General features: G+C 40.9%; 1 long non-coding RNA gene across 5 annotated transcripts; it reads right to left on the bottom strand.

Annotated features, from left to right (window-relative positions):
- Positions 1–1,805: 1,805 nt before the first annotated feature.
- LOC141567584 (uncharacterized) lies at positions 1,806–24,214 on the bottom strand. 5 transcript variants are annotated; one of them, XR_016021930.1, is made up of 4 exons: positions 24,140–24,212; positions 8,747–9,025; positions 8,515–8,660; positions 1,806–7,435 (listed from the first exon to the last, which is right to left on the bottom strand). It is a non-coding gene; the product is annotated as an uncharacterized LOC141567584 (long non-coding RNA). The 5 variants fall into 5 exon arrangements; XR_016021931.1 differs by lacking the exon at positions 1,806–7,435 and adding an exon at positions 10,786–14,517 and having other exon boundaries at positions 8,313–8,660; positions 24,140–24,203; XR_016021932.1 differs by lacking the exons at positions 1,806–7,435; positions 24,140–24,212 and adding exons at positions 10,786–14,517; positions 16,814–24,133 and having other exon boundaries at positions 8,313–8,660.
- Between the last annotated feature and the right edge of the window lie 156 nt (positions 24,215–24,370).

The following is a 24,370-nucleotide window of genomic DNA, read 5'->3' as shown; positions in this document are numbered from 1 at the left end:
AGAAACATAACAAAGAGGTCCCACTAAGATGATTCGTGTGAAAGGCCGTATGCTAAGTGTTTTATATGGCAAGGTCACAGGTAATGAGGTCATCTGACTCCAGAGACCCCATACGGAAGCCCCACACTGCAGGAACGTTTCCGGTGCATGAATAAGAGCAGTCGCAAAAGGCCAGCTTGGATCAGGGGTTCATCCCATCAAAGGAATGTCATATGCATGTCATTGTCCAATCATAAGTATGCATCATTCTCTCCACCCTGAACACGGGTATCTGGGCAAAGATGTTCTAAAATGAGGGGGAAATGTGTGGCATCACCGCGTCTGTGCAGTCTGTTTACATCCAACTTTCATTCATCCATCCATCCCGTAGGAGGCTGCTATTGCCTCACCTGTAGGTGAAGTTTTTAAGGTTCAGAGGGGTTAAGTAACTTGCCCAAGACTATAGAAAAGTCGAAAGAGGATAGAGCCAGGATTGAATAATTTTAGAAGTCCTTTCGTTTCCCCCCTTTTCTCACTGTCGAGGAGGAAATGACCTCCCAAGAGCCTGACCCAGGCTGTGGAGTAGGCCATTAATCTACAGTAGGAGGGGTTATAAGATCTGTAAATAGCGATGGGCCATGGTAAGGGAGCTGGGCATATGGGATGAATTGAGAAACTCTTTCTCTTTTCTGGCTTAGTGTTCAGAGCCAAAATCTGTTTCTCCTTGCCATGAAATCTTCAGCAAGTTTATAACGATTGAAAGTCTTGAGTACCCGGTAGCAAAGAGAACACACATCCTTCAGCCATAAATTTCAACAATTTTTCTGTAAGACAAGCTGGGGCCGTGTGTTTCACAGTTACAGGTTCTTGATGGTCCAAGAAGGATTCAGGATGAGACGCTCTAGGAGCTGGCATTGGCCATAGTCATGGCTAAACGGGAAGATGAGCGTAAACCTCACTTGATAGAACATGGGTGTGGGTAGTTCTTTGATTTCATTATTTGTTATTGAAAAACAAATACACTTAGCATCACATTAAAGTAACCAATGGCTTGTCAATGTATTAAAGAGTTATAGTTTTATAAGAAGAAGGAAGAGCACTCAATGCCAGGATTTAGAGACTATTTATGCATTATCCCCTTTAATCCTCACAAGAACCTGCTGAAGTCAGCTGAAACCTCTCTCTGTCTTTTTGATTGTTAGCTCATAAAGATCCTTAGGCTTAAAAAGATTAACCTAAATGCTCAGGTTTAAAAGTCATACTCCTTTCAACATACAATACATTCCAACAACTAATATTCTTAAAACACTATAGAGTTACAGTGAATGGTTCACATAACGTTGTCTTTGTCAGTCTTTCCCAAACCCCCTGGAGTTAGTCCTTACAATACTCATTTTGCAGATAAGAAAAGCTGAAATTCAAAAAAGTGACGTCTTACAGGCAGTAAATAACAGAGTTGAAATTCAAATACAGACCTTTTGACGTCCAATCTCAACTCTGTCCAGTACCCTGCCCCACGGAAATGGGAGACACATTCCTTATCACCCACAGAAAGCCTTTCTATTTGAGTTATGACTTCACACACGAAACAAAGCTGGCTGCCTAATGACAGATTCGGTTCATAGGGTCAGACCTTGAAAATCTAAATCTACAAGGTAACGGCCAACATCATTATCTTTAGAAAACTCTTTTGAGAGACTTATGGATGGCAGCTCCGGAGTGCATTAAAAAAACCAAACAAACCAAAAAAACTACCTTTGGCATACAGAGACAATAGGATATATATATATATATATATATATATATATATATATATATATATATATATATATATCTCCTCCATAAACCACATGAGCGAATTCCTTATAATATCTGTATATTATATAATAAGAAATTGGCTCATGTGATTCATGGAGGCTATACAGAAGTACCAAGGTCTGCGGTCAGCAAGATGGAATCCAGGAGAGCCAGTGGTGTAAGTTCTAGTTAGAGGGCAGAAGTAGACTGATGTCTCAGTTCAGGTAGTCAGGTAGGTGAAATGCCTCTCACTCTGCCTCTTTGTTCAATTCATTTCTTCAACGGATTGGATGAGGCCCACCCACATTGGGGAAGACAATCTTGGTCTACCACTTCCAATGGAGTCTCATCCAGAAACACCCTCACAGACACACCCCGAATAATGTTTGGTCAAATGTCTGGGCACTCCCATAACCTAGTCAACATAAAGTTAACCATCACAAGGTCACCCTAACCAATGATATTGACCTTGAGGAAGGTAAGCAGGATCATCCATCACATATACCTCATTATTCTTCTGAGAGGCAGAGTAACTGGACAATCATTGTATTTGTGAAGTCCAGAACTTTGCACCGATTCTGTAACTTCTTTTGGTCTTCCACGCTCACATTGTTTTCTCTTTACATTTCTCCTGCATTCAGCTGTTTCCTAATTTGGCTTGGCAGCACGTATCCAACTAAAAATTAGTTTCACTGAAAACCAAAGTTAGCCTGGTATGGACCCGTGAGTTCCTGTGACCCTGAAGATTTGAGTCTGGAATCCAGCTTTGCATTTTACTAGCTAACATAAGATCGAACCATATACATGTACAAATACCCAGCTTTTTAAAATATAAAAATATCGATTTCATGTGGTTTAATGTCATAACGATCGATAGTCAGGGTAAATGGGTGATACATGTGATCTCACGTAGCTCTCACAAAGCCATCGTGGTTTCTCTGTTTTACTCATGAAGAAGCAGAGGTTCTGAGAGTTTGAACAAGGCTACAAAGCTATTGTGTGACTGGACTGAGATGCTAGCCAGGCCTCCCTGCTTCCAAAGCCAACACTCTCTCCACTTTCCACTGACAACATCAGTGAGTCATCACTTAAGCATTCAAGACCTCCAACATCATTTTTTTTTTCCTGTTTATCTTACACAAGAAGAAACTTGAATGCCAAGCAAAGGAGCTTTAACTTCATGGTGTGGACGTGAACGATTGTGGGCATTATCTCGGAAAATCAGAGTGTATACATTGCTAAGCAGTGAGTAAGGTTATATCAGCTAAGCAGTGAGTAAAGTTATATCAGCAGTGCCGCCTTGGAGACGCAATCATGGAATTTTCCCTAAGGAAATGGGCGATTCTCTTTACTCAGCACTGATGAGCGTGAGCCGTCGGATCATTGGTTGTGGTAGATGTCATTCTTTTGTTTGAATGCTGGAGTTATTTCTTTGTTCATTTCTCTCAATGTTTTCTCGGTAGCTAGCAAGAAATTCTAACATTTTTGCCAAACTTAGCTATGCCAAGGGAATTCAAAAGGAAGATATTTTTGTTCCAACGAGGGCTGAAATTTTAAACTGTGCTCAGGGAAATCTGGGCATGGTGGTGACAGAGACACGAAATAGTAGAACTCAAAGACAAAGGAGAAAACTGCGGGACAAAACTAGGCTGCTTGGTGAGCCTGTTCTCTTTACTATTTTCATTCATTCATTCATTCATTCACTCATTCAATAAATATTTATAAATGTATTTACGATTTATATTATTTATACAGAACATATTCAAAATACAACATTTCTAAAAAATACTTATGTACTAGGCATCCTTTTTCCCACAAAAATTGTGTGGTTCTCTGTTTCTTTTGAATGAGAATCAGACTGAGAACTGAAACTAGACCACCCGGCCTACTATCTACATTAATATGAGTTTACTCTCTTTATTAGTATACTCCTCCAGGAGGTTTTTGCCCAGGAAGATAAAAATTGCAGATAATTTTATTGTTCACTTCAGGAGCTTCCTGAAAAAACCCACCAACTCTTCAATACAAAGTATCAAATGACAGTTTACATCCCAAGAATGTCTGAACCCTATTCTCAAAATCTTTACGTTGCTGGATCCACCCATCCTAATCTGTTTTGTCATGATTCTACCCCAAATTTTAACTGAGCTCCAACCCCTGCCCCCTCCTCCATCAGGAGACTTACTTTAGACCAGACTTCAAAAAATCTCACTAAATATCCCAAATTTGCCTCCCCCCCCCGCCCCCTTTTGAGGTTCTGCTGAGACTTCACAGAGGTAATATTCTCCCTTATCAAGGCCAGCATTGTCTTATCTGCAGGTTGTTTTGGTGTCATTTTGGGGACCTAGGATTCCAAAAAAGCTTTTTTTTTTTAACTAGTAGAAATCCAAAGGCTTGAGTTGGACAAATTTATGTGGGGGGAGTTTTAAAGTAATTGAATGGATTGAAGTGCAGTCTCACTGAGGAATAAGATCACAATAGTAGGAAAAATCAGATGACTGTTAAAAAAACCCACAAAAAAACAGTAAGAGATACATAGAAACTGTCAAACCAAGAAATTATTAGCAACAAATCAGGAAAAGCAAAATGAGTTTGGAAAGGGAGATTCTTTTGCAAAGTGATTAAACAACTTCATCTTTTACAAAACAAATGTTGTAATTATTATCCAATTACTAAAAATAAGCTGTGGACTGTGCCATAAACTTGGCTTGTTTGAAAATAATGTAAATATTGCGGTACTAAAAAGCAGAGAAATAGGTTTTTGTTGTTGTTGTTGTTTGTTATTGGGCTTTTGTAATGTGGTACCACAAAAGCAAATATTTAGATTGGTCAATTGAATAGTATCAGTGGTGATAAGCTTTTATTATTTGTAAATGGTCAAAACACTTTGATCTTAATCTGCCAGAGGTTTGACACATAATGTAGATGTACATGTTTTTGCAAACTTATAAAAATATATAAATTTGGTTATGCATAAGCAAATGCATTCCCTTAAACATGCTCTAAACATTTTTAGTGTTGTGAAAACATGTAAGTTTAATTTAGTTTAAAAAGTTTAATTCAAGTTGGAGCGTTCTTCTTCTTCAATTGCAATGTAACTTAACTATGTATATATTCCAACATGTCTGCAGGATACTGATGATAATAAAGCTTATGTGGAACTGAGAAAACAGCAAAAATTACTTTGGTTACTTTTTGGTTACTTGAAACCAAAAACTTTGAGAACCATTTCCATAAAGTTCTACTACTACTCCCCATTCAAAGAGGAATTTTATAGCACCCTTACTAGTTGGCCACTAAACCCAGAAAAAAATAATTCCGTTATTCATGAGTTCAGAGATTTGGAAGACGGCTTGTCAAATTCAGACAATTTCAGATTGTCAGACAATCTTAATTACCATAATGTCTTTATTTTGTGCCCCATCGAACTCCCAGAACCAGTCTCTTTTTGGTCTTAGTGCTTGGTGCCATAAAGTTTCAGATGACAGTCTTGCAAATTCTGAAGACCGTGTCACCTCTTGCCTGGTTTATTCTCCAAGTACATCGTTCCTAGGTCTTTTGAGTACTTCCGTCTGACATGATTTTCTAATCCTCTCATTGGCACACTTCAGTTTTTTATGGTCGTGACACACATAGCAAGAAAATATAAATTTCTCTAGACAGGAATTTACCAGAGCCAAGTGCAATGAAGCCTTCAGTTTTATTGATTTCTCATCCTGTTTTTCATACTACTGTTTCTTACTGAATTGCTGGCAGCAAAACCATTTTTCTTTTTGTTATGAGTTTCTCTAAGAATCAGGTCTCTTCCATTCTGCGTTTGCGCAATAGATTCTTTAAACCTTAACCCTCATTCAAACGTCATTGTGCTGGGTTTGTTCCCAAATTTTAGTCTGTCACGTTTTTAATATTCCCTCAAATCAGAAGTGGCAAAACTTTACTCCATGATTATCTTCTATTACTCTTGAAATAAAGAATTGGAATATGGAATTTTAAAGCAAGTAAACCAGCAAAAAATTTGATGTGCTATTAAAATAGAAAAGTTAAATAATAATGACCTATTTATGCAGTGCTTGTGGAAAGGGTAAAAGCTGGAGTGGGACTCAGTCTCACATGTTTTCAGGATTACCTGAAATAATCTTATTATCTTTTAGACAAATTGCATGAAATGACTGTACCATGCAAAAGTCTCTTACCGGCTTTTATCTCCAAAGAAAATGTTAAACGAATTGTCTTACTCCACCTTCCTTCCCAGATCTAATTTTAAGCACTGAGTGTACCGTGTATTTATAGTTATCTTGGCTTCCATTTATCTCACAGGAATTATTAAGTTAACCTTTAGGTCTCACTGGCTTTGTTATGGGGCGAATGAAAGTTGTTTGGTGCAATGACCTGTCAGAGGCCAATGACCTCTTCAGAGTTCAGAGCTAGAGGTACCCAGCAAAACTGTGGGAACAGCAAGAACCCCAACAACACGGTGCTACTTCAGCAGACTTGGGGTCATCCAGGAGAGGCCTGGCTCTAAGTCAGCTCCTAGCTACACGCAATCCCACACTCTTCCATTGAAAGGACTGCTAACCACATTGGGTACATCCACTTGGAGGTAGGCAATGGCGGGGGAAAGAAGCCGTTCTTACACATAATGTGCTGTGCTTGTCCACGAATGTGACTCTGAACGTGGTGTACTAGTTCTGACCCATAAGATGAATGCTCTAAAAGTCAGTGATTAAGAGAGTCATGGAGAAGCAGTACTGAAATTTAGACACAGCCTGTGTCCATAAGGAAGCACAGATTCTATCACCTTAATTAGAACGTGAGAGTCTCAAAATAAAACTACCAAAGAGATTTGCATAATTCAAAAGTGAAGACAGGTGATGAAGAGTATATTTGACAATATACACACATAAGCATTGTCTTCATTATTTTATGAAGTATTACTTAAGTGCAGTAATGTTTCATTTATAAAAGGTTAATGTAGACTATGTTCAATTGTGAAAATGTAAATGAATTTACATTTAGTTTCAATAAAGTAAAACTACAAAAAAGAAAAAAAGAGGCATAGATTATATTACCTCAAGTACTTCTGCTGTTAAAGAACAATGAGTTACATGCCTGGCCAGCATCTTCCAGTTTTCTTATCATCTGGAAAAGCATCTGTGGTCTCATTCCCACTTGCCATGAAAACTACATTCATTCATTCATTCATTCATTCATTCACTCACTCATCAAATCATGTCAGCTGTCTTCATTGTGACAGAACTGTGCTGCTCTTAGAAAGCTTCAGATGAGCGGAAGAAAAGGAACGCTTATACCACTGACTACAGTACGGGTGGTCTGAGTAAAATGCTAAGAAAACACAAGCAGTTAACCCCTGGATTCTGCTTGAATGCGTTGAGAAGGGCTTCACAGGGGACAGACATGGAATGTAGACCTAGATGGTGAGAGGACCTTGCCAGGCAGGGAAGGTGAAGGTGGTTGTCAAAATGGGGTATCTCACCAATGGTGGGACAGTCACTCTTCGTGGCCCAGGCAGTCTCTGACCTTAAAACCGATAGAGGTGGCCACACTTGTGGGCCCTAGTCACCATGGCTGCCTCCTCTTTCCCACCACCCAGGCAGGCTTGTCTGTATGTTCTTTCCCACACATGACGAAGTAACCCTTCCTGGAGAATACAGAAAGCAGAAGCGTTGGGGTTCATTCATTCCACAAGGACTACACAGCTTCCCCACCTACTATCTGCAGTGGCACTGTCCCAGGCCCCCTGGGGGAAATGAAGGCGCCTAAGTGCCAGAACAGCTTGTCTATTTGTTAGGGGCTATTCAATAACAATACAAAGTCGCAAGTATGAGTCCCGGAAGCAAAGGCCCACAGTGTGGGGCCTTCCGTATGTTCTAGAATACAATGCTGAAGGTCACAAACACTATCTATAGATTTCTAAACTGTTTTCTAATTTTCTGTAGGAAATGAAACTCAACTTGTCTACAAGAAATGTGCTCACACAGACACAAGCTTGTTAGGTTCAGAAATTCAGCGACTAGAGTTGCTCTCCTGCTGGCAGCGCACCCGTGTCAAGTAACCAACAATCGCTGATGTCCTATCAATAATTCAGTGTCCACAGTATCAGTCTTTTTCTATATTTCCCCAAGAGCCTACCCTCACCACCACGACCGTCGGTGTAGACATTCCATCTCATTTTTCATTTGAAATATTGCCTGCGTGCCTACCCTGGGGGTAGCACTTCTCCCGGTGGGAAAATTCAGAACCTCCTCAGCCTGTCAGACTTTCTCTCTCAGACTAATAGACGCTCAAGTTTTCCACTCAGCTCCGGGCTTTTAAATGCAAATAGCCTGAAAGAGGTAGCTCCTGTATCTGTGGGTCACGAGGGCTCTCTGTGAACCTGTTTTCAATGGGTTTAATTATGAGGAAAGGAGCAGAAGTTCCACGGGGACTGGGTCTGGGTTTGGGAGACCTGAAACAGAGGTGAGTCATAGAGAGAGGAGGGATTGAGGAAAACTACAGATTCAGGCAAGGCATGTTGGTATAATGAGTAATGAGTTTCTATTATAATTGCTACTTAGCACAGGGGAAACAAGAACCCGCCCAGTGTGAGCAGGCAGGGACACAGAGAGAAAGGAAGGGAGAGAAACAGAAAGACAGAAAGAAAGAGAAAGAGAGGGAGAAGGAAGGGAGGGAGGGAGGAGAGGGGAGGAAGAAGGAAAGGAAAAAATTTAGACAACGTACTAATTTGAATCCTTCCAAGTCTAAATCTGGATGGAGCAGGCCCGTTATCAATTCTTCCTCTTTTCCTGCATGGACTTCCCAAAAGAAGGGAATTAGGGACTTCGCACAGCGAACTTCTCCCTGTCTTGTACTCTGTTTCCTTCTACCTGTAAGGGAGAGGGAAACTGAGACGAAGAATAAAGGCAGGGCTGAGAGGAATGAGGGGGATAAAATCCACTCAGCGGGGCTTTACCTCCATTATCTGTCATCTGAGCAGGAAGTGTCTCGCCCTGGGGGTGCTTCTTCCACCTCATGGTGCCTTCAGATAGGCTGTGCAGTGTTCCAGCTTGGCGCCATGACATGAGTTACACACTAGCATCACCGGCTTGCAAAACGACAGCTGGTCTTCCCAAAGGGCCTCTCACACAGCCCTGGGGCCAGGCACCCATCTCCGAGGACACATCTGAGGGTCCTGGGGAAAGAAGCCTTCTCTCACCAAAATAATTCTGAGGCCACTCTTCAAAAATCCCTTCTGCAGTAAGACAAAATTCTTTGGAATAAGCTTGTAGCAAGCACTCACTCCCCAAGAAAAATTTGCCTAATGTTTGCTTTCTCCTTAACAGCAAGCTACCGTGTTCCCCCAAAAATAAGACCTAGCCAGACTATCGGCTCTAGTGTATCTTTTGGAGCAAAAGTTAATATAAGACCCAGTCTTATTTTGCTATAATATATATATGTTATATATATATGTTATAATATATATATGTTATATAATATATATATGTTATATATATGTTATATATATGTTATAATATATATATGTTATATATAATATATATATGTTATAATATATATAATATATATAACATATATGTTATATATATGTTATAATATATATGTTATATATAATATATATGTTATATATATGTTATATATATATGTTATAATATATATATGTTATATATAATATATATATGTTATAATATATATAATATATATTATATATATAAAATTTTAATATAATACCAGGTCTTATATTAATATTTATTCCAAAAGACACATTAGAGCTGATGGTCCGGCTAGGTCTTATTTTTGGGGGAAACACAGGAACAGCAGCTTCCCTGCCAAAACATATGATTTGGACAAGGAGAGGAATCATTCTGTAATAGATGAAGGTCCTTCCTCAGAGGCATTGAGCATCCAGGGAGAAGTCTGAGGTAAAACTGGCTCCCTCTGGTGACACAAGAAAACAAAAGTGCTGGCTTATTTCTTTTCACTGTTTCAAGGAACTAACTACCAAATACAAATAAGTAAAGCAATCATCTTGTACTCAAAAGCTGTGTAGTTCTACATTTATGCAAACCAACTCTGGACTGTGGGGTGTAGATGTGAATAGGTTTTTAATCTCTTTGAGGGCATCCAGCTGCAATGTTTCCCCTGCTCAGCAGAGACAAATACAGCTGGATAGTTGCAAACACACATGGGGGTGGGGGGGTCCCTGAGTCACTGGAAGAGGAAATCTCAGCTGCTCACTTCAGGCCACACTAACTGCCCTCCTCTTACTAAGCCTGAAACCAGCAAGAAAGTTCTATGGTGTTGTAGGGGGTGGGGAGAGAGGCTGGGCACAGAAAACAGGGTGGGTTTCCAGGTGGCATGTGTATATACAGTGTTTTCCCGAAAATAAAACCTAACCAGACCATCAGCTCTAATGTGTCTTTTGGAGTAAAAATTAATATAACACCTGGTGCTTATTGTATTATATTATACTCTATTATACCCGATCTTATATAAAATAAGACTGGGTCTTATATTAATTTTTGCTCCAAAAGACACATTAGAGCTGAGTGTCTGGCTAGACCTTATTTTTGGGGAAACACGGTAGTTAAGAGGTGGTTATAGGAGTGTTTTTTATTTCAAATTTCAATGTGAACATGAGTCACTTGGCAATCTTGTGAAAATGCAGATTCTGACTTAGTGGCTCTGAGGCGGGGCCTGGAATTCTGCATTTCTGATATACTTCTAGTTCAGGCCGATGCTGCTGTACTTTAAGAACTCAACAAAACAGGGACATACCCCGGAGTAGTGAAGATTCACACACAAAATTTTCCTTCTTCTGAACATTGCCTTGGCCTATCTCTGGACATGAACTTGAGTTCCTGATTATGTTCTAAATTGCTTTTAATTTAATATGCCCAAGTAGACTTTGTTAAAGCTGGTTGTCTTCCCCCAGGAAACACTACCTGAGGGCCAGTTTTGCAGTACATTTGTCTGGAAAGCTAGGTACGTACATACCGGTAGGTATGTGTTGCCCTCTGCTGGTCGTCGTCTGAAATGCACAACCGGCCGTGCCCTGCGCTTGGTGCTGGATGTCAGGCCAGAAGTTGCAGGGGGCGGAGTGTCGGGGCGCAGGGGGGGTGGGGGGGGGATAGTTCTAGGCCAAGAAAAACGTTAGATTCATTCCTCCTTGTAGGTTCATTCTGTAACAGACCTTTAGATACCCAGATTCCCTGAGCTTTAATACAGGTTACTACTGCAGAGCTACTGCTTTATTTATCTGTTTGAACGGTTAAGGGCATTCACGGTCATTTAGTATTGGGTGGTGGGTGTCTCAGAATGACTCTGGAGTTTTGTTTTTGTTTTTTTCCCACAAGAGACAAGGAAGAATATGTATGCTGTCAAGGCATTCCAAGCCATTCAGATAGGCAGCCCCTGCTGTCTGCAGACAACCACCACAGTCATTTTTCATATGAGGAAACTGAGGCTCAGCAAGGCTGAGTGACAGGCCCCACTGAGAGTGGGAAGCTGGCACCGGAACCTCAGGTGGCTCATGCCACCTCACTTTAGATACCTAAGCCATGGCTCTGTGTAAGGAAGTGGTGAATCTCTTTCAAGACTAGGATGGGTGACCCCTCAGAGGTCCTTGGCCCCCTCCTGCCCAGTAAGCCAGTTTGGCAAAGGCAGCTTCGTGGTCAGAAGGAGCGGAGGGAGGGTAGCCGGGCAGAGCCTCTAATAATTATTTTTAATACAAGTACTCTGGGAATAACCCAACCGTGGCACACTTTTATTCTCCGTTATTAAACTAGCCAAAGAAGACAAAAATGGATAAAACCCTTTAACTGTCTCACTCATACGTCATTCATGCATTTTTGTAGCAGGGAAAACTTTGCATTGGGTTGCAGTGTTGGAAGTTTATTAACATTGCTCTGTCTTACAAAAGGCTGGATGGCCTTTTCACGCCAGGGCAGGAAAGGGCTGCCGGCCCCCAGCCTCCCGCTCCTCCCTCTGCAGCCAGAGCCAGCACCCTTTACCTGGGCACAGCCACCTATCCTGCTTACTCAGAACTAGTTCCGAATGCACCACGACCACCTTTGTGGAGGTCAGCACCAAAGCAAAGACGCCCATCGTGGGCCTGGGCACCTGGAAGGTCAATACATATGCAGATATTTGAACCATGCCAGCAGTGTCAGTCCTGGTTAGAAATGTGAAGGAAGCTCAGGCCCCGCCCCAGGCTACTGATTTGGAATCGTAGCATGTGATGAGCCTAGATTTATGCCGTCATGACCGCTTTCCATCTGAAAATTCCTTCGGGTTATTTCAGAATCCAGATTTCAGCCTGGTCGTTAGAAGAGGTTGCAGTAGAAGTCACCTCTCTCCCCTATCACTGGAGACATTTCAGGGCTGGAGGGTTAACCTGGACTGGAAGGAAAGGGGCTTTTAGCTAGGATCGGACATGAGGCTGTAATCAGAAAGTGAATTCGCTTTTCTTTTTTCTCTTTTGAAAGGTTTTCCAAAGTGTGCTGTTTTTCTCAGGTGTCTGCTGGAAAGTGGGCCCCCAGTGAAGCCTTGGTTTGGAGAAGCCAGACTGCATAGGAGAGTCTGTTGTGCCCAAGTATATATGGGATTTAGGTATATGAAGTTAACGCCCATGGTTATGATGGTAGTTTCTAGAATGTGCTCATGGTAGATTTTTAAATCAATCCAGCAGTTTCATAAATGTAAGAATTTATATTTTATACTATAGTATTTATATACAGTAGTTCTACTACAGTATTTAGGGATTTTATTTAAACTCACATTCTTGAAGTTTGTGCTCTGGAGCTTGAAAAAACAGTATGCAGATATGGGTGTTTGTTAGCACACGTTAGGATCCTGAAATCTGCTTTAACAGAACCAAGTGTTCAGATACACACTGCACCAAGCTTTTTGTTCTGCATTTCCTGCCTGGAAAGGCCTTTCTCCCAAAAGATGACAAAGGCAATATCCTCCCCAGTAAAGTAACATTCTGGATGCCTGGTAGGCAGGTTCCATCTTCTTCTGAGTGCTGAGTGAAAATTTTCCTTCATCATCCACAAGCGTCTGTCTCCAAAGCGACTTTGCTTGATATTCAGCTAGACTAGATTGGGTTTGCCCAGAAGAGAGTCTGAGACTAGGATTGAGCCTAAGAGTTTGTTTGGAAGGCAGTAACCAGGAAGCACCGGTAGGAGGCGGGCGGTGACCCAGGGAAGGGAAGGAAACCAGCAGAGGACACATTCATGAGTAAGTTACTGTTGCAGGGAACTGGGGCTCACGTCTACTGTACAGCTCTGGCAGGGGGTGTAGAGCATACCCAAGCGGTGTCCCACCCAAAAGATGAGAGAGATGGAGAATTAAACCACTAACTCCCATCTGTCATTAGTTTGAGGGCTGTTCCCATGCATGTTAGTTCCCTGGCACTTCCGGCCTGCCTGGCACCCAGCATCTCCTGGGGTCCGAGAAAGCTCTCAGGCTAAGGGATGCTGGTATTGGCAATAGAAAACTATCCACGTCTATAATAATATTGAGTGCCGAGGGGATATGAGCAGTGAACCAAATGTAAGGCAGAACTGATTAGAAACACACTATGAAAGCTTCCTCTTAATGGGAAGAAACCAAAAGGCCAGCCACTGAGGAGGGCAGGATATGGAAAGCATACACTCACTGTAATCCTTCTGATAGCTTTCCTGCTTCTTCCCAACACAGATCCTTACATACTTCTCCTCAGTCCCCCATCACTGAAGGTCAAGGTGAAGATAGGCTTGAGAAAAATGTTTCCTTATCTTTTCAGAAGATGTTGAGATTGGTCCGGAGAGGAGTGTTACAAGCCACAGCCAGCAAGAGAATGCAACGCGTTTCTAATCCACAGGAACTTAGTGTCTATATTCCGAGGAAATAATATTTCTTTTTCAGGCTGTAAATTTTAATCCTTTTCCCCTTTACAGACTTGAAAGCCGCAGGATTATCCCTTCAAAGGGAAATATTGAAGCCAAGGTGCTTACTGTTCTTTAATAAAACTCCCACATAGTACTTTCCTTTTAGATCTTACGGCATGGTCCTGTCTCTACTTAAGTCCCAGCCTTACGTGCTTTTTGTACCTCTTAACATCAAGCGGAATGAGCAACTCAGATTTAGGTTGCTTGTGTTTCCTAATTTGGGAAATGGAGGAGGGTGCAGGAAAGATTTTCCCCTGCCCTAAGAGTCCTGGGCACTACAAAAAAAATAATGGTTGGTGTTGATTCTAGAAAACTGGTTCTCATGTAGCTTTTAGGCTGCGTTCTTTATCTCTGAACTTTCCTGGAGGAAGGATTCCTTTCAATAAAGTGAGGACAAGATAAGCAGTAAGTAGTTAACTAGGTAAGGTGGTAGTCAGTGTTCTGGGTAAGGGAACCTCATGTGAAAAATACATGAGGCCCAAGTAATAAGCTCATGAAAACGTGCTCAACATCTTTAGTCATTAGGGAAATGCAAATTAATGCAAAATTGAGATACAATTTCACACCCACTAGAATGGCAAACATTTAAGACGGACAATACCAAGAATTGATGAGAATGTAGAATGAGGAAAACTCATATATACTGCTGGCGGGAATAATACAGGGAAGAGGCATAAGGATCACTTTTACAGAAGGGGGAACTAGGAGGTTGGATTCCAAGCCTGCTGTCTTCGTGCGCCAAGGCACAGAACTCAGGCAGGCAGACATCAATCACACAGCACTAACCGTCCAAAACCTGTTGAGCAAAGAGATTCCATTGTAATGGCCATTCCTGTAATTAAGCCTCTTACAAAGTAGCCACAGGCTGTACTTCCAAAAGTTAAAGATAAACCTGCCCCTGTTTTTTTCATACCTTGCATAAGTTCCCCATACCAAGAAACAAGAAACACATAGGAAGGCTGGACAATTAAATGCTTACATGGTGGAAAGTTTGCAAACTTAATTGTCCAACCTTCAAATAACCCCCAGCCTGATGGGCAGAGGGGGTCTCTCTTCCCCTAGTGATTGGAGACCACCCACACTGTCTGTGGGGTGGCCTTTCCTTTCCTCTCTGCTAAATAAACTTACTTTCACTTTAAACTCTATATTGACTCATGTTTGAATTCTTTCCTGTGTGAAGAAAAGAACCTTCTTAGCTCAGGATTTGAGTCCCCACTCGGGGGATTCGAACCCACTCTGGAGTCAGGAATGGTAAATGATAAATGGAACCACTTTGGCAAAAAGTGTGGCAGTTTTTTATAAAGTTAAACATATACTTTCCTTATGACCCAGCAATTGCAGTCCAAGGTAATTATCCAAAAGAGAAAATTCGTGTTCACAAAAGGTCTTATACAAGAATATCCATAGCAGCTTTATTCATAATAGCCCCAAATTGGAAACAACCCAAATGTCCACCAACAAGAAGATGGGTAAACAAGTGTTGTGTATTATCAGTTGACAGTACAAATGATGAATTAGTACACTGATACGTGCAACATGATGGAATCTCGCACACATAATGCTGAGAGAAGAAAGGGCATATAAAAATTATATGTTTGCACTTATATGAAGTTCTAGAATAGGTAAAACTAATTTAAGGTGAAGAAAATCAATGGTTTTGAGGGTTTGGGGGGTAACCTGGGAAGAGAGGAGGACCCCTTCTCATGAAATGGAAATCTGGTGAGGGTGTAGGTACATAGGTGTATCCAGTTCTCAAAATTGCTCAGTTAAGACTTGTGCATTTCAATGTATGTAAATTTTACTTTAAAAACTGTAAAAATAATGATCATCCAATGGAGGGGCTCGGGAGGGGGTGGTCTAGATGAAACAGGAGTGGTAGGATATTAATAGTTGAAGTTGAGTGAAAAAGTAGGGTTCATTATACTATTGTTTATGTTTGAAATTTTCTACACAGAAAAAGGTTTTCAAAATGACAATAAGCAAAAATTTGGACCGTTTTAAATGGGTTGACCATAATCATTTTCTGTTTCAAAATTGAAATCATGAATGAAAGCCTACTGCATTTGGGGAGGTAACATAGAGAAAGTGTTAGTAAGGTAAGAAACTTAAATCTCATGCCACAGGACCATGCTATTAGCTCTACGTACGCCCCTACTTCCATCCCCCCATTAACTTGTGGAAAATCATCACTCCTTTATTGAATGTGTTATGAACGGAAGTGATACAAAACATCCAGGAGATCACTGTTAACAAAAATGAAGGTTTTGCTGAACAAAGTAAATCTAGAATTTAAAAATTGACTTGTATAATCCAATATGAGGTCCACCCTAGAAATTAATATATTTTGATTCTAGCCCCTACCACCACAACTCATGTCAAAGAGAAAAACAAGCAAAAAAAGTCTACCAACCTAAAGACTTGTCTACATGAAAAGTACAGAAGTAAATATTAAGCAGAATGTTAAGATGTAATAAAGCTGGGTGGTGGGTACCCGGTGTCTATATATCATTCTTTCTTCTTCTCGGTATGTTTGAAATATGTAATTTTAAAATCCTACCATAAACAAAAGAATGACCAAGGGTTAGTTAAGTGGGGAAAGGTAAGGAACACAGTGTAGACAGAAAGAATAGCGCGTATAAAGTACAGGTAAGTGCAAGTACAGGTAAGATGGGTGGTAAAGGTTCTTAGCAAGGAAAGGAACAGGAGGAATGGGAGTAATCAGTCAAGTTCTAGTGAAAGGATGGCAGAAGACACAGCACACAGAGGTGTCTGGTGGACAGCAGAAATAATCACACTCATTAAACATCGCAGGGAAAGGGAGGTGTGGGGACAGAGTCCCTGAGAGCAGTTTCCAGACTCTCGGCCCTGCGTGGGGAGGTGCTGGCTCAGGTTGTGAATGACCATCAACTGTGACTGGTTGGCCATCACGTGTAACCGGTTAGCCAATTGGCTACTGATGTAACTGTGAGGCTGCACTGATTGGTTGGTTGGTTGGCAGGCAGAGGAGTGAATGGTGGACCGTGGATCGTGTGGCTACTACTGTGTGTGTCTCCCTGGCCGCCAGAGAGAATATAGTGATAAGACTCCCCTACCTATGGCTCCATGCGTGTTCCTTTTTGGTCTCGCCACATCCTGTGTTCTTATGTGGGGAGCGGGACCAGAGGCCCCACAGGCCGCCGGCAAGACAAATGGCGCAGCGAGCAGGGTCTCCCGCAGGACAGGAGGGAACTATCACAAGCTGAGCATGATGATGTAGCAGGCAGACACTTTACATACTGTCCCATTTAATCTTCCCAACAACCCTGAGCTGGGTGGCATGATTCCTGTTTTATATATGAGGACCCTGAAGATCAGAGAGGTTCACCAACTTGACCAAGATCATGCAACTAGGAAATGCAGAGCCAGGAATCTGCTCACATGTGTCTGTTTCTAAATCCAGTATTCTCTTTTTTAATGAACAGTTTTCTTTTTGAGGTGTAATTTGCATGCCATAAAATTGATCCATTTTTAGCATACAATTTATTGAGTGTTAGTGAGTTTCATATAATTGTGCAGCTATGACCACAATCCAGTTTGGGATTCTGACTGGAATTCTACTCATTTTTTAACATTGCTCAGACTTCACCTCTTCCATTAAGTATCTAAGCTTCTCTCTCACATCCCTGCCAATTTCGTCTCACCTTCAACCCCTCCCACACACACTGAAGCACTCCCACTTCCATCAAAACACCCTGGGAGTCCTCCATAATTGCACTTGAACTTGTACTTATTGGATTGTAGTTAATAGTTCATGAGTTGGTCTCTCTCTTACTGGGCCATGCTCCTTGAAAACAAGGGCAGTGTTTCATTTATCTTAATAGCTCTTGTTCCTGGTACAGTTCATGGTAGGCACTAAAAGTATTGTTAATTCACTCCATTGAAAATTCCTAAAACAAGTTCTTAAACATTAGGAGACATTCAGTGAGTAATTGGTTACTTTTGGGCTTGATTTGTTAGTTAAGGCCGGATCCTGTGCTTTTCTGAAAGTTTTGTTTTCTCATTTTTCCTATTCCTCTTTTGCTTTTCCTTCCATTTTTAGAGAGGGCAGAGATGCAACAAAACATTAAGAATATATATGAGGTTAGCCAAAGAGGAATATATGTATTGAATATAAATAGTTGCTAAGTTTACCCTTTGGGGGAGATAAAAAAAACATAACATTTTCCATCGTATTTTGTTAAAAGTTGGTCTATTATTAATATTTTGCCTAATATCGTTGGGTCTGGAGCTCAGAAAACGGGTTCTTTCCTATCAGTCTTAAAAATAATTTGCAACAAAAGGGAAGTTTTGGCACAGTGGGGATGCCTGGCCTTTTTATACTTGCTTAGAGTTCCAAAGGTGAAGACATGCAGGTCATTTGGCACTGCAGTTCTTTGCTGCAGCTGTCATGGAGTGACCACAGATCATGGCAATCGGAATTTCAGCACATCATCTCCCCAAGGACCACCAGACATCGCAGCCTTGGCCACCACTCACCTTATAAATCATAACTGCTCTACAGAAGACCACATATGCGAGTAACACTTGCTGATTTTTTTTTTTTTTTTTTTTTTTACATCCTGCGGTCCCTATTTCTCTTATCTGACACCTCACAGAAAGATGATGTCAGGGACTAGTTTAGGATACTCAACTGGCATAAAAAGACCAACATTCATTTTTTGGTACCGACTGATGGTTACAAGACTGGTCACAAAGTACTCGCTGTCATTATCCTTTACTTGAAAACTCACTAATAAACAAAGCCAGTCAAGCTATTTCCTAAATTTATTTAATAACGATGTTGGGAGGATTCAAATGGGGAACCTAAAGAGCTTTGTCTCACTCCTGATGGAGTCCCAGATCTACAGGTAAAGTATCTTCTCTCTGGACACAACATAGCACTGAGAAGTAGTGATAGAAATGTCGGTTCTCAAAGCTACTGGAAAGCATTCTGTTAAAAAATTCTGGGACCTTAGAGGACTTAGTTCAGAAGCTTAAGATGATTTGCAAATAGATTGTCTTTTGTTTACCGTTGAGATTTGTTTTATATTACTTTAGATTTCTTCATTTTTTTCCCCTCTGTGTATTTTTTAAACCCCTTAGGCTTCATGTTATTTCAACTCACTAGCATCTGTGGCCTGGCACTTGTTTTGACTAAGTAATCACATGTCTTTCCCTACACAGTGCAGCCTCTGAAACCTTATCTGCTAGGACCAGCCTTTCTCTGCCCCCAGGGGGGCCTCCCAGTGGCTTGCTGTACCTGTTTTTCTCCAGAAGAAAACAAGAGAAAATCAACAAGGTTGATTTTGTTCTATACGTAAGAAATTATATTGGGTACTTCATCTATTGTTGAGACTTTTTAAAGTTAAAATGCATTGAGCTCTTTCCATGTGTTAACTTACTTAAATAATATAACTTTATAAAGTATATTATTACTTTAAAATATCATTACTATGCTCATTAGCGAACAAAAGGAATGAGGCAAGAATGTTAAGCAAGTTACCCAAGATCACATGGTTAGCACAGAGAGTTGGAACCCAGGCAGACTGGCTCCAAAGGCCACACTGTTGTCCATTATTCTACTTCTTTGGAACTTCTGAGTCACATTTTCTCCCGTTGGATAATTATTAGTCCCCAGTAGTCCACTTGCATTAGAGATTCAGCCTGGGAGTCAGGAAACTTGTATTCTTGTTCTGTGTTTTAATTTCGGGGGGCATAGCATTCTAGGTAGAGAGAAGGCAGGTACAAAGGCCTAATGGCTATAGGGAAGAGGAAGGAAGGCCAGTATTAGGAGCGATGGGAAACCACTGCAGTGTTTTAAGGCTGGGCAGAAGAGGGGGGTTAGCGGTTACATGATCACAAGTTCTACCAATGTCATGGTAGAATGGCTGCCCAAAAGAGAGCAAAAGTGGATTTAGGAAAATTTGTTGGGGGTCTACTAAGAGAATCCAGGCAAGAGATAAGGGAAGCTTGGGCTAAGCTGGTTTGTGTGTGCATGACATGCGTGGGGTGAGAGGGATGGAGAAAAAGTATTTTAAAACATGTACCCTTGATTGAAACTGATTTTGATTAAGTTAGGTAACAAGACTGGAACAAAACATTCCAGAAATTACGTTTCTAAATAAGTGTTACTGCTTTCAAAGTGTCCTATTAGAGGTTAAAGACCCATTTCAATAATGCTTCCTGGCTCTAAACAATCCTGGAAAGCCTCTTTTAGAACTTCCTTCAGAACCAGTTTATGAGCCAAACTAGAAAAATAGGCCTAATGCCATATATACATAGTCATACTTCATAAGTCCCCAAAGCAAACTATGTGTAACGTTGTTAAATTGTTGCAAGGTTTATAAGAAATTCCTTTTATGACTTTGACCTTCCAATGTATACAGTGAGGTCACTTCTGTAAAAAAAATAAGCAATACTATGTGGGGGGAAAGCTAAGCCATCTGATTCTTCACCAAAAAATGAGGATATATTCTTTTGGCAAAGAGTGAGCCAACTAGGAAACACAACGCAGGAGAAATTCTTGGACAGTCAGGGATTTTTTTTTTTTTTTTTTTTATCATATAACAAGTATACTTTAGAAGGTTGACAACAAATATCTCACAGGGGGGAAAAAAGAATAACATTATATCCATCAGTTTTAGGAGCAGTGGGAAGCATGACGGGCAGAGCTCAAATTTCCGAGCCAAGCCTAGGAATCCAACTCTAGTTCTCTAACTAGCTGTGCAGGCTTGGACTAATTCTCTGATCCTTACCTTCCTCATCTGTAAAAGGGAGATTCGTACCTGTATGCCAGGAGTCTTGCGAAATTTTGTTAATGGAGCCCTAATTCCAATACCTCCCCATCACCTAACCATCTTTGCTTCAGGTTAAAGACCAGGAAAGCCTGAGGGAAGCAGGACAGGAGTAAAGGACAACCCTCCATCTACTTTAGGGCTTAACTGTCTTCACCTTTCTCAGCTCTGCAATACCAGCACACAGAGAAAGAATTCCTGGCTACTTTATCAGCCTCAGAAAAGAAGGGCTGGGGGGCCCTCGGGCAGTGCCTTTGGTTCAATAGACATTCCTAGAACATTCTGTCATTTAGGGCAAGAAACAGCCCCTGTAAAAACCTGAATCATTTCAAGAAAATGAAACAAACTCAATGCCCAAGAGTAGAAGATTGGTTGAACTGTGAGACAAATACCTGACAGCACACTCACATATTGGAATTATATACTGAAGAATAATATTAAATGACATGAAAGATGTTCCGGATAAGTAAATATTGCTGCAAAACAGTAGATGTACTATGGGTTCCAATCTTTTAAAAATAATTGATCTATAGGGAAAAACAGAAGGAAAGAAAAATTGTTGATAAATTCTGAGTGGCAGGATTATGGATGCATCAAATGTTTTCTTCTCTAAAACGTATACAAACAATGTAATATTTGCTAATATAAAGTTATAATAATGATATAGCACTGGAAAAACAAACTCCACAGGGCATAAATTGAGACCACATTGTTCACCACCACAGAATAACAAGCATTTAAAGAAATGTGTTGTTGTTTTGTTTTGTTTTTTGTTTTCCCTGAGAAATGAGGTAGAAAATTGGTAGAAGGGAAAAGTGCCTCTTTTGATTTTCTGCAAATTTCCTCTTTTTTTTTTTTTTTTAACTTTGTCCCACACTCCAAAGAATTTATTTTTTTCCCCAGAATTAAGAGTGGAAGAAAATAACAAACCTGGCTCTTTTCCTGCCCCAAGATGCTCAATGTTGAGAGTTAGGAGTAGAGAAATTTCACATAATTCAGACTTCCCCATACCAGAGGCTCCTGGCCCTGCCACTGGGTCTGTGACCTCTTTGGCGTTCACTTCCTGACAGTTACCTCTCTGGGTAGGAGAGAGATAACTGGGGCAATTCCTGTCCTATAACCTGCACAGTGGTCCAGGAAAGGGGAGGAAAGCACAAGGCCCAGACTTCCTTAAGTTCTTAAAAGAAGAATACTTGTAAGTAGTTAAAGCTTTCCACATTTATCATTACCGGAATTGTTAAGAATAATTTACTGAGTTCTTTCCATGAGCCAGGTATACACTTCATTGTCTCATTTAATTTTCTTTTTCTTTTTTCCATTTAATTTTAAAGTTGGCCACTTAGGTCTTATACTTATTTCATAGATAGAGACACAGGCTGAGGTCAAGCAATGCACCTTCAGAGATTGCAAAGCTATTTCAAAATGGCCTCTATTATTCTTCACACGACTCTACAAGATGAAGAATCTATGTTTTAACATGGGAAATGAAAGGACAGATGGCTTTAAAATCCCTTCTGTGGTCCACACGCATGATCCATAAGAGCATTTCTAGCTTTTGGTTTCCGTAGTGGGGTCCTGTACTTAGTAGAGCAATGGTGGAAGCCAAACATGGGCCTATTTCCCTAGATTATGAGTGGCGGATTTTAATCTGACCTTGAAGAAGGCAGGGTATGGTGGGAGACTAGATATTAGCAGCAAATATCCAGATCATGATGTGTCTTGACAATAGGACCAACTAATTCTGGAGTTTGCTGGAGGGAGGGAGCAAATGGCTCCGCCAGAGAAGCAAAAGGCAGAAAGAGTCTAGGTCAGTGGGTGATGTTTTGATGCTTGGTAGACCAGCTTAACCCTATCTGCAAAGGCAAGGGGCTCTGTGTAAATAGCTGTGAAATTATTATGGCTAGGTATGTATGCTATCATAAAATAGTATTTTACTCAGGTCCTTAACAAGACAATCTGCTACTAATTCTTAAAGTACCATGTGTATTAATATTGATTTTTCAATATACACACATAATAGAAAGACAAAGAGACAATATGGCAATCATAAACGATTGCGTTTTCACTTCTTGTTTGGATGAAAGTGGGACTATATCAAGAGTTGTTTGAAGTAAAATAGTGAACTGAGACACTGACTTATTTTCATAGTAATCTATATGGTTTGCTATATGAGAATCAAATTCCTTATGATGGGTCTTAGGGAAGTCAATTTTAAAATCAGTAACTCTTGACTAAAATCATTTGTTATTGCTTTTTGGAGGGGAAAAAGAGGAGGGAAGAAGCAGAAAAGGAAGCATTTTCCTAGAACTATGAATTAGCAACCTTGGATCCTTGTCCCAGCTCTTAGATTTCAGATTCCGTGCCTGTACAATGAGATTCTAAAAGGCAGGTGACGTTTGAGAGTGTCAATGCTGTGTGACAAGCTGGCATCCCATGGGTATTCATAACAGTAAAACAAAATCCAATGAGCGGGTGCTTTTAAGTGCGGAATAAGTATCCGCACATGTCCAGTGCTCTAAGACACTGACATTTGAGAATGGCTGTCTTTATCCTTCAGAGTATGGATGGTGGGTACGCTGAGTTAGGGAGCTTTGCTAAGCTCTGTAGTAGAAAAGCTTGCCCCTCACTTTGTCCCCATCCGTCATGGAGAAAAGGAAGAGCAAGTGGGTAGAGTATAGGATTTAGAAGATGCATTCCTGAGAGTCACCTGAGAGTGCCGCCTCCAATTGCTCTGACCTGAACTCTATAGTTCATCGTGTGCACATTGAGTACCAACTCTCACTAGATGGGACCTATCCACTGCTGGGACCTGTCAGGCCTTGGATTTGTGCTCCCCCAGAAGGGATCCCCGGAGGAATTGTTATGCTCTAAGGACAAATGAGACATAGAACTAACTAACTACACACACTTATGTCTTAATGAATTCAACGCATAGTGTGTCACAGAGTTAAAAATGTGCAAAGACTATCTTTTCAAATTTATGGTTAATTATTCTGAGGACGTGTTTGGCAGGCACACATTTGCTGGACTTGTTACGTGGATGAAATAGGGAATAGTCAACGAGGACACTAACCACTACGTAGGACAGCTTCTAGAAATCAAGAAGGGGAATTTTCCATGTGGTCAGGCAAACATATCATTGCTTCATATTTCTCACCTACTCAAAAAATGTTCTGACATTTATGCTTCAAAGCCTTGTGTGCTAGTTCAAGCCTTGAACTACCTCTGGGTATTTTTATAGGTTTAATTTGTTCCGTAATTGTGGCCTTCAAATTTGTAATCCTCTTTATTCCACTCCATCCTCCCTTCATCTGTTCTATAAGCGTGTAATGCATTCCATTTATCGCTTTTCTCTCCCAACTGAAATAATGTCCGGGAATTGCCTAAGGGGAATCCCTATAAAAGTACCAAGAGAGGGCGGATAAGTGACTGCCCATAAATCGAGCACTTTAAAGGCTTGAATCACTATTTAAAACTGAAAACCACGAAGAAAGCATGAACTTCCCTCCGCGAGAACTGTCCATCTTCACCCTCGGGTTGAAGTTTCCCACGAGTGAAAGAAGGCATCATTTCATCACCGCCAAGATTTCGCCGACACGTCCCTACCTTGGCAAGTGTCTCCTTTATAACGCGAAACGCTCTGGGACAGACGCTCCCGGCTTTAATTTTCTACTTCCCCAGGCCCAAGCCCGCCCACCCGCGTCGAAGCCACCTCCTTACTGGTCCGGAAATGTGCTCGTCTCCGAAACAAGCCAATCAGAGCCTCCCTTTCTACCCCAGGGATTTGGGAAACGGAAAAGACCTCGACCTGTTCCTGGACCTAAGGCGGGGCCATTC

The sequence above is a fragment of the Rhinolophus sinicus genome, chromosome 8 (genome assembly GCF_057876585.1).
Source record: "Rhinolophus sinicus isolate RSI-liver-muscle chromosome 8, RSI-T2T, whole genome shotgun sequence".
NCBI classification, from domain to species: domain Eukaryota; kingdom Metazoa; phylum Chordata; class Mammalia; order Chiroptera; family Rhinolophidae; genus Rhinolophus; species Rhinolophus sinicus.
The sequence above is the reverse complement of the archived record's forward strand: the minus strand, read 5'-3'. Positions and strand labels throughout refer to the sequence as shown.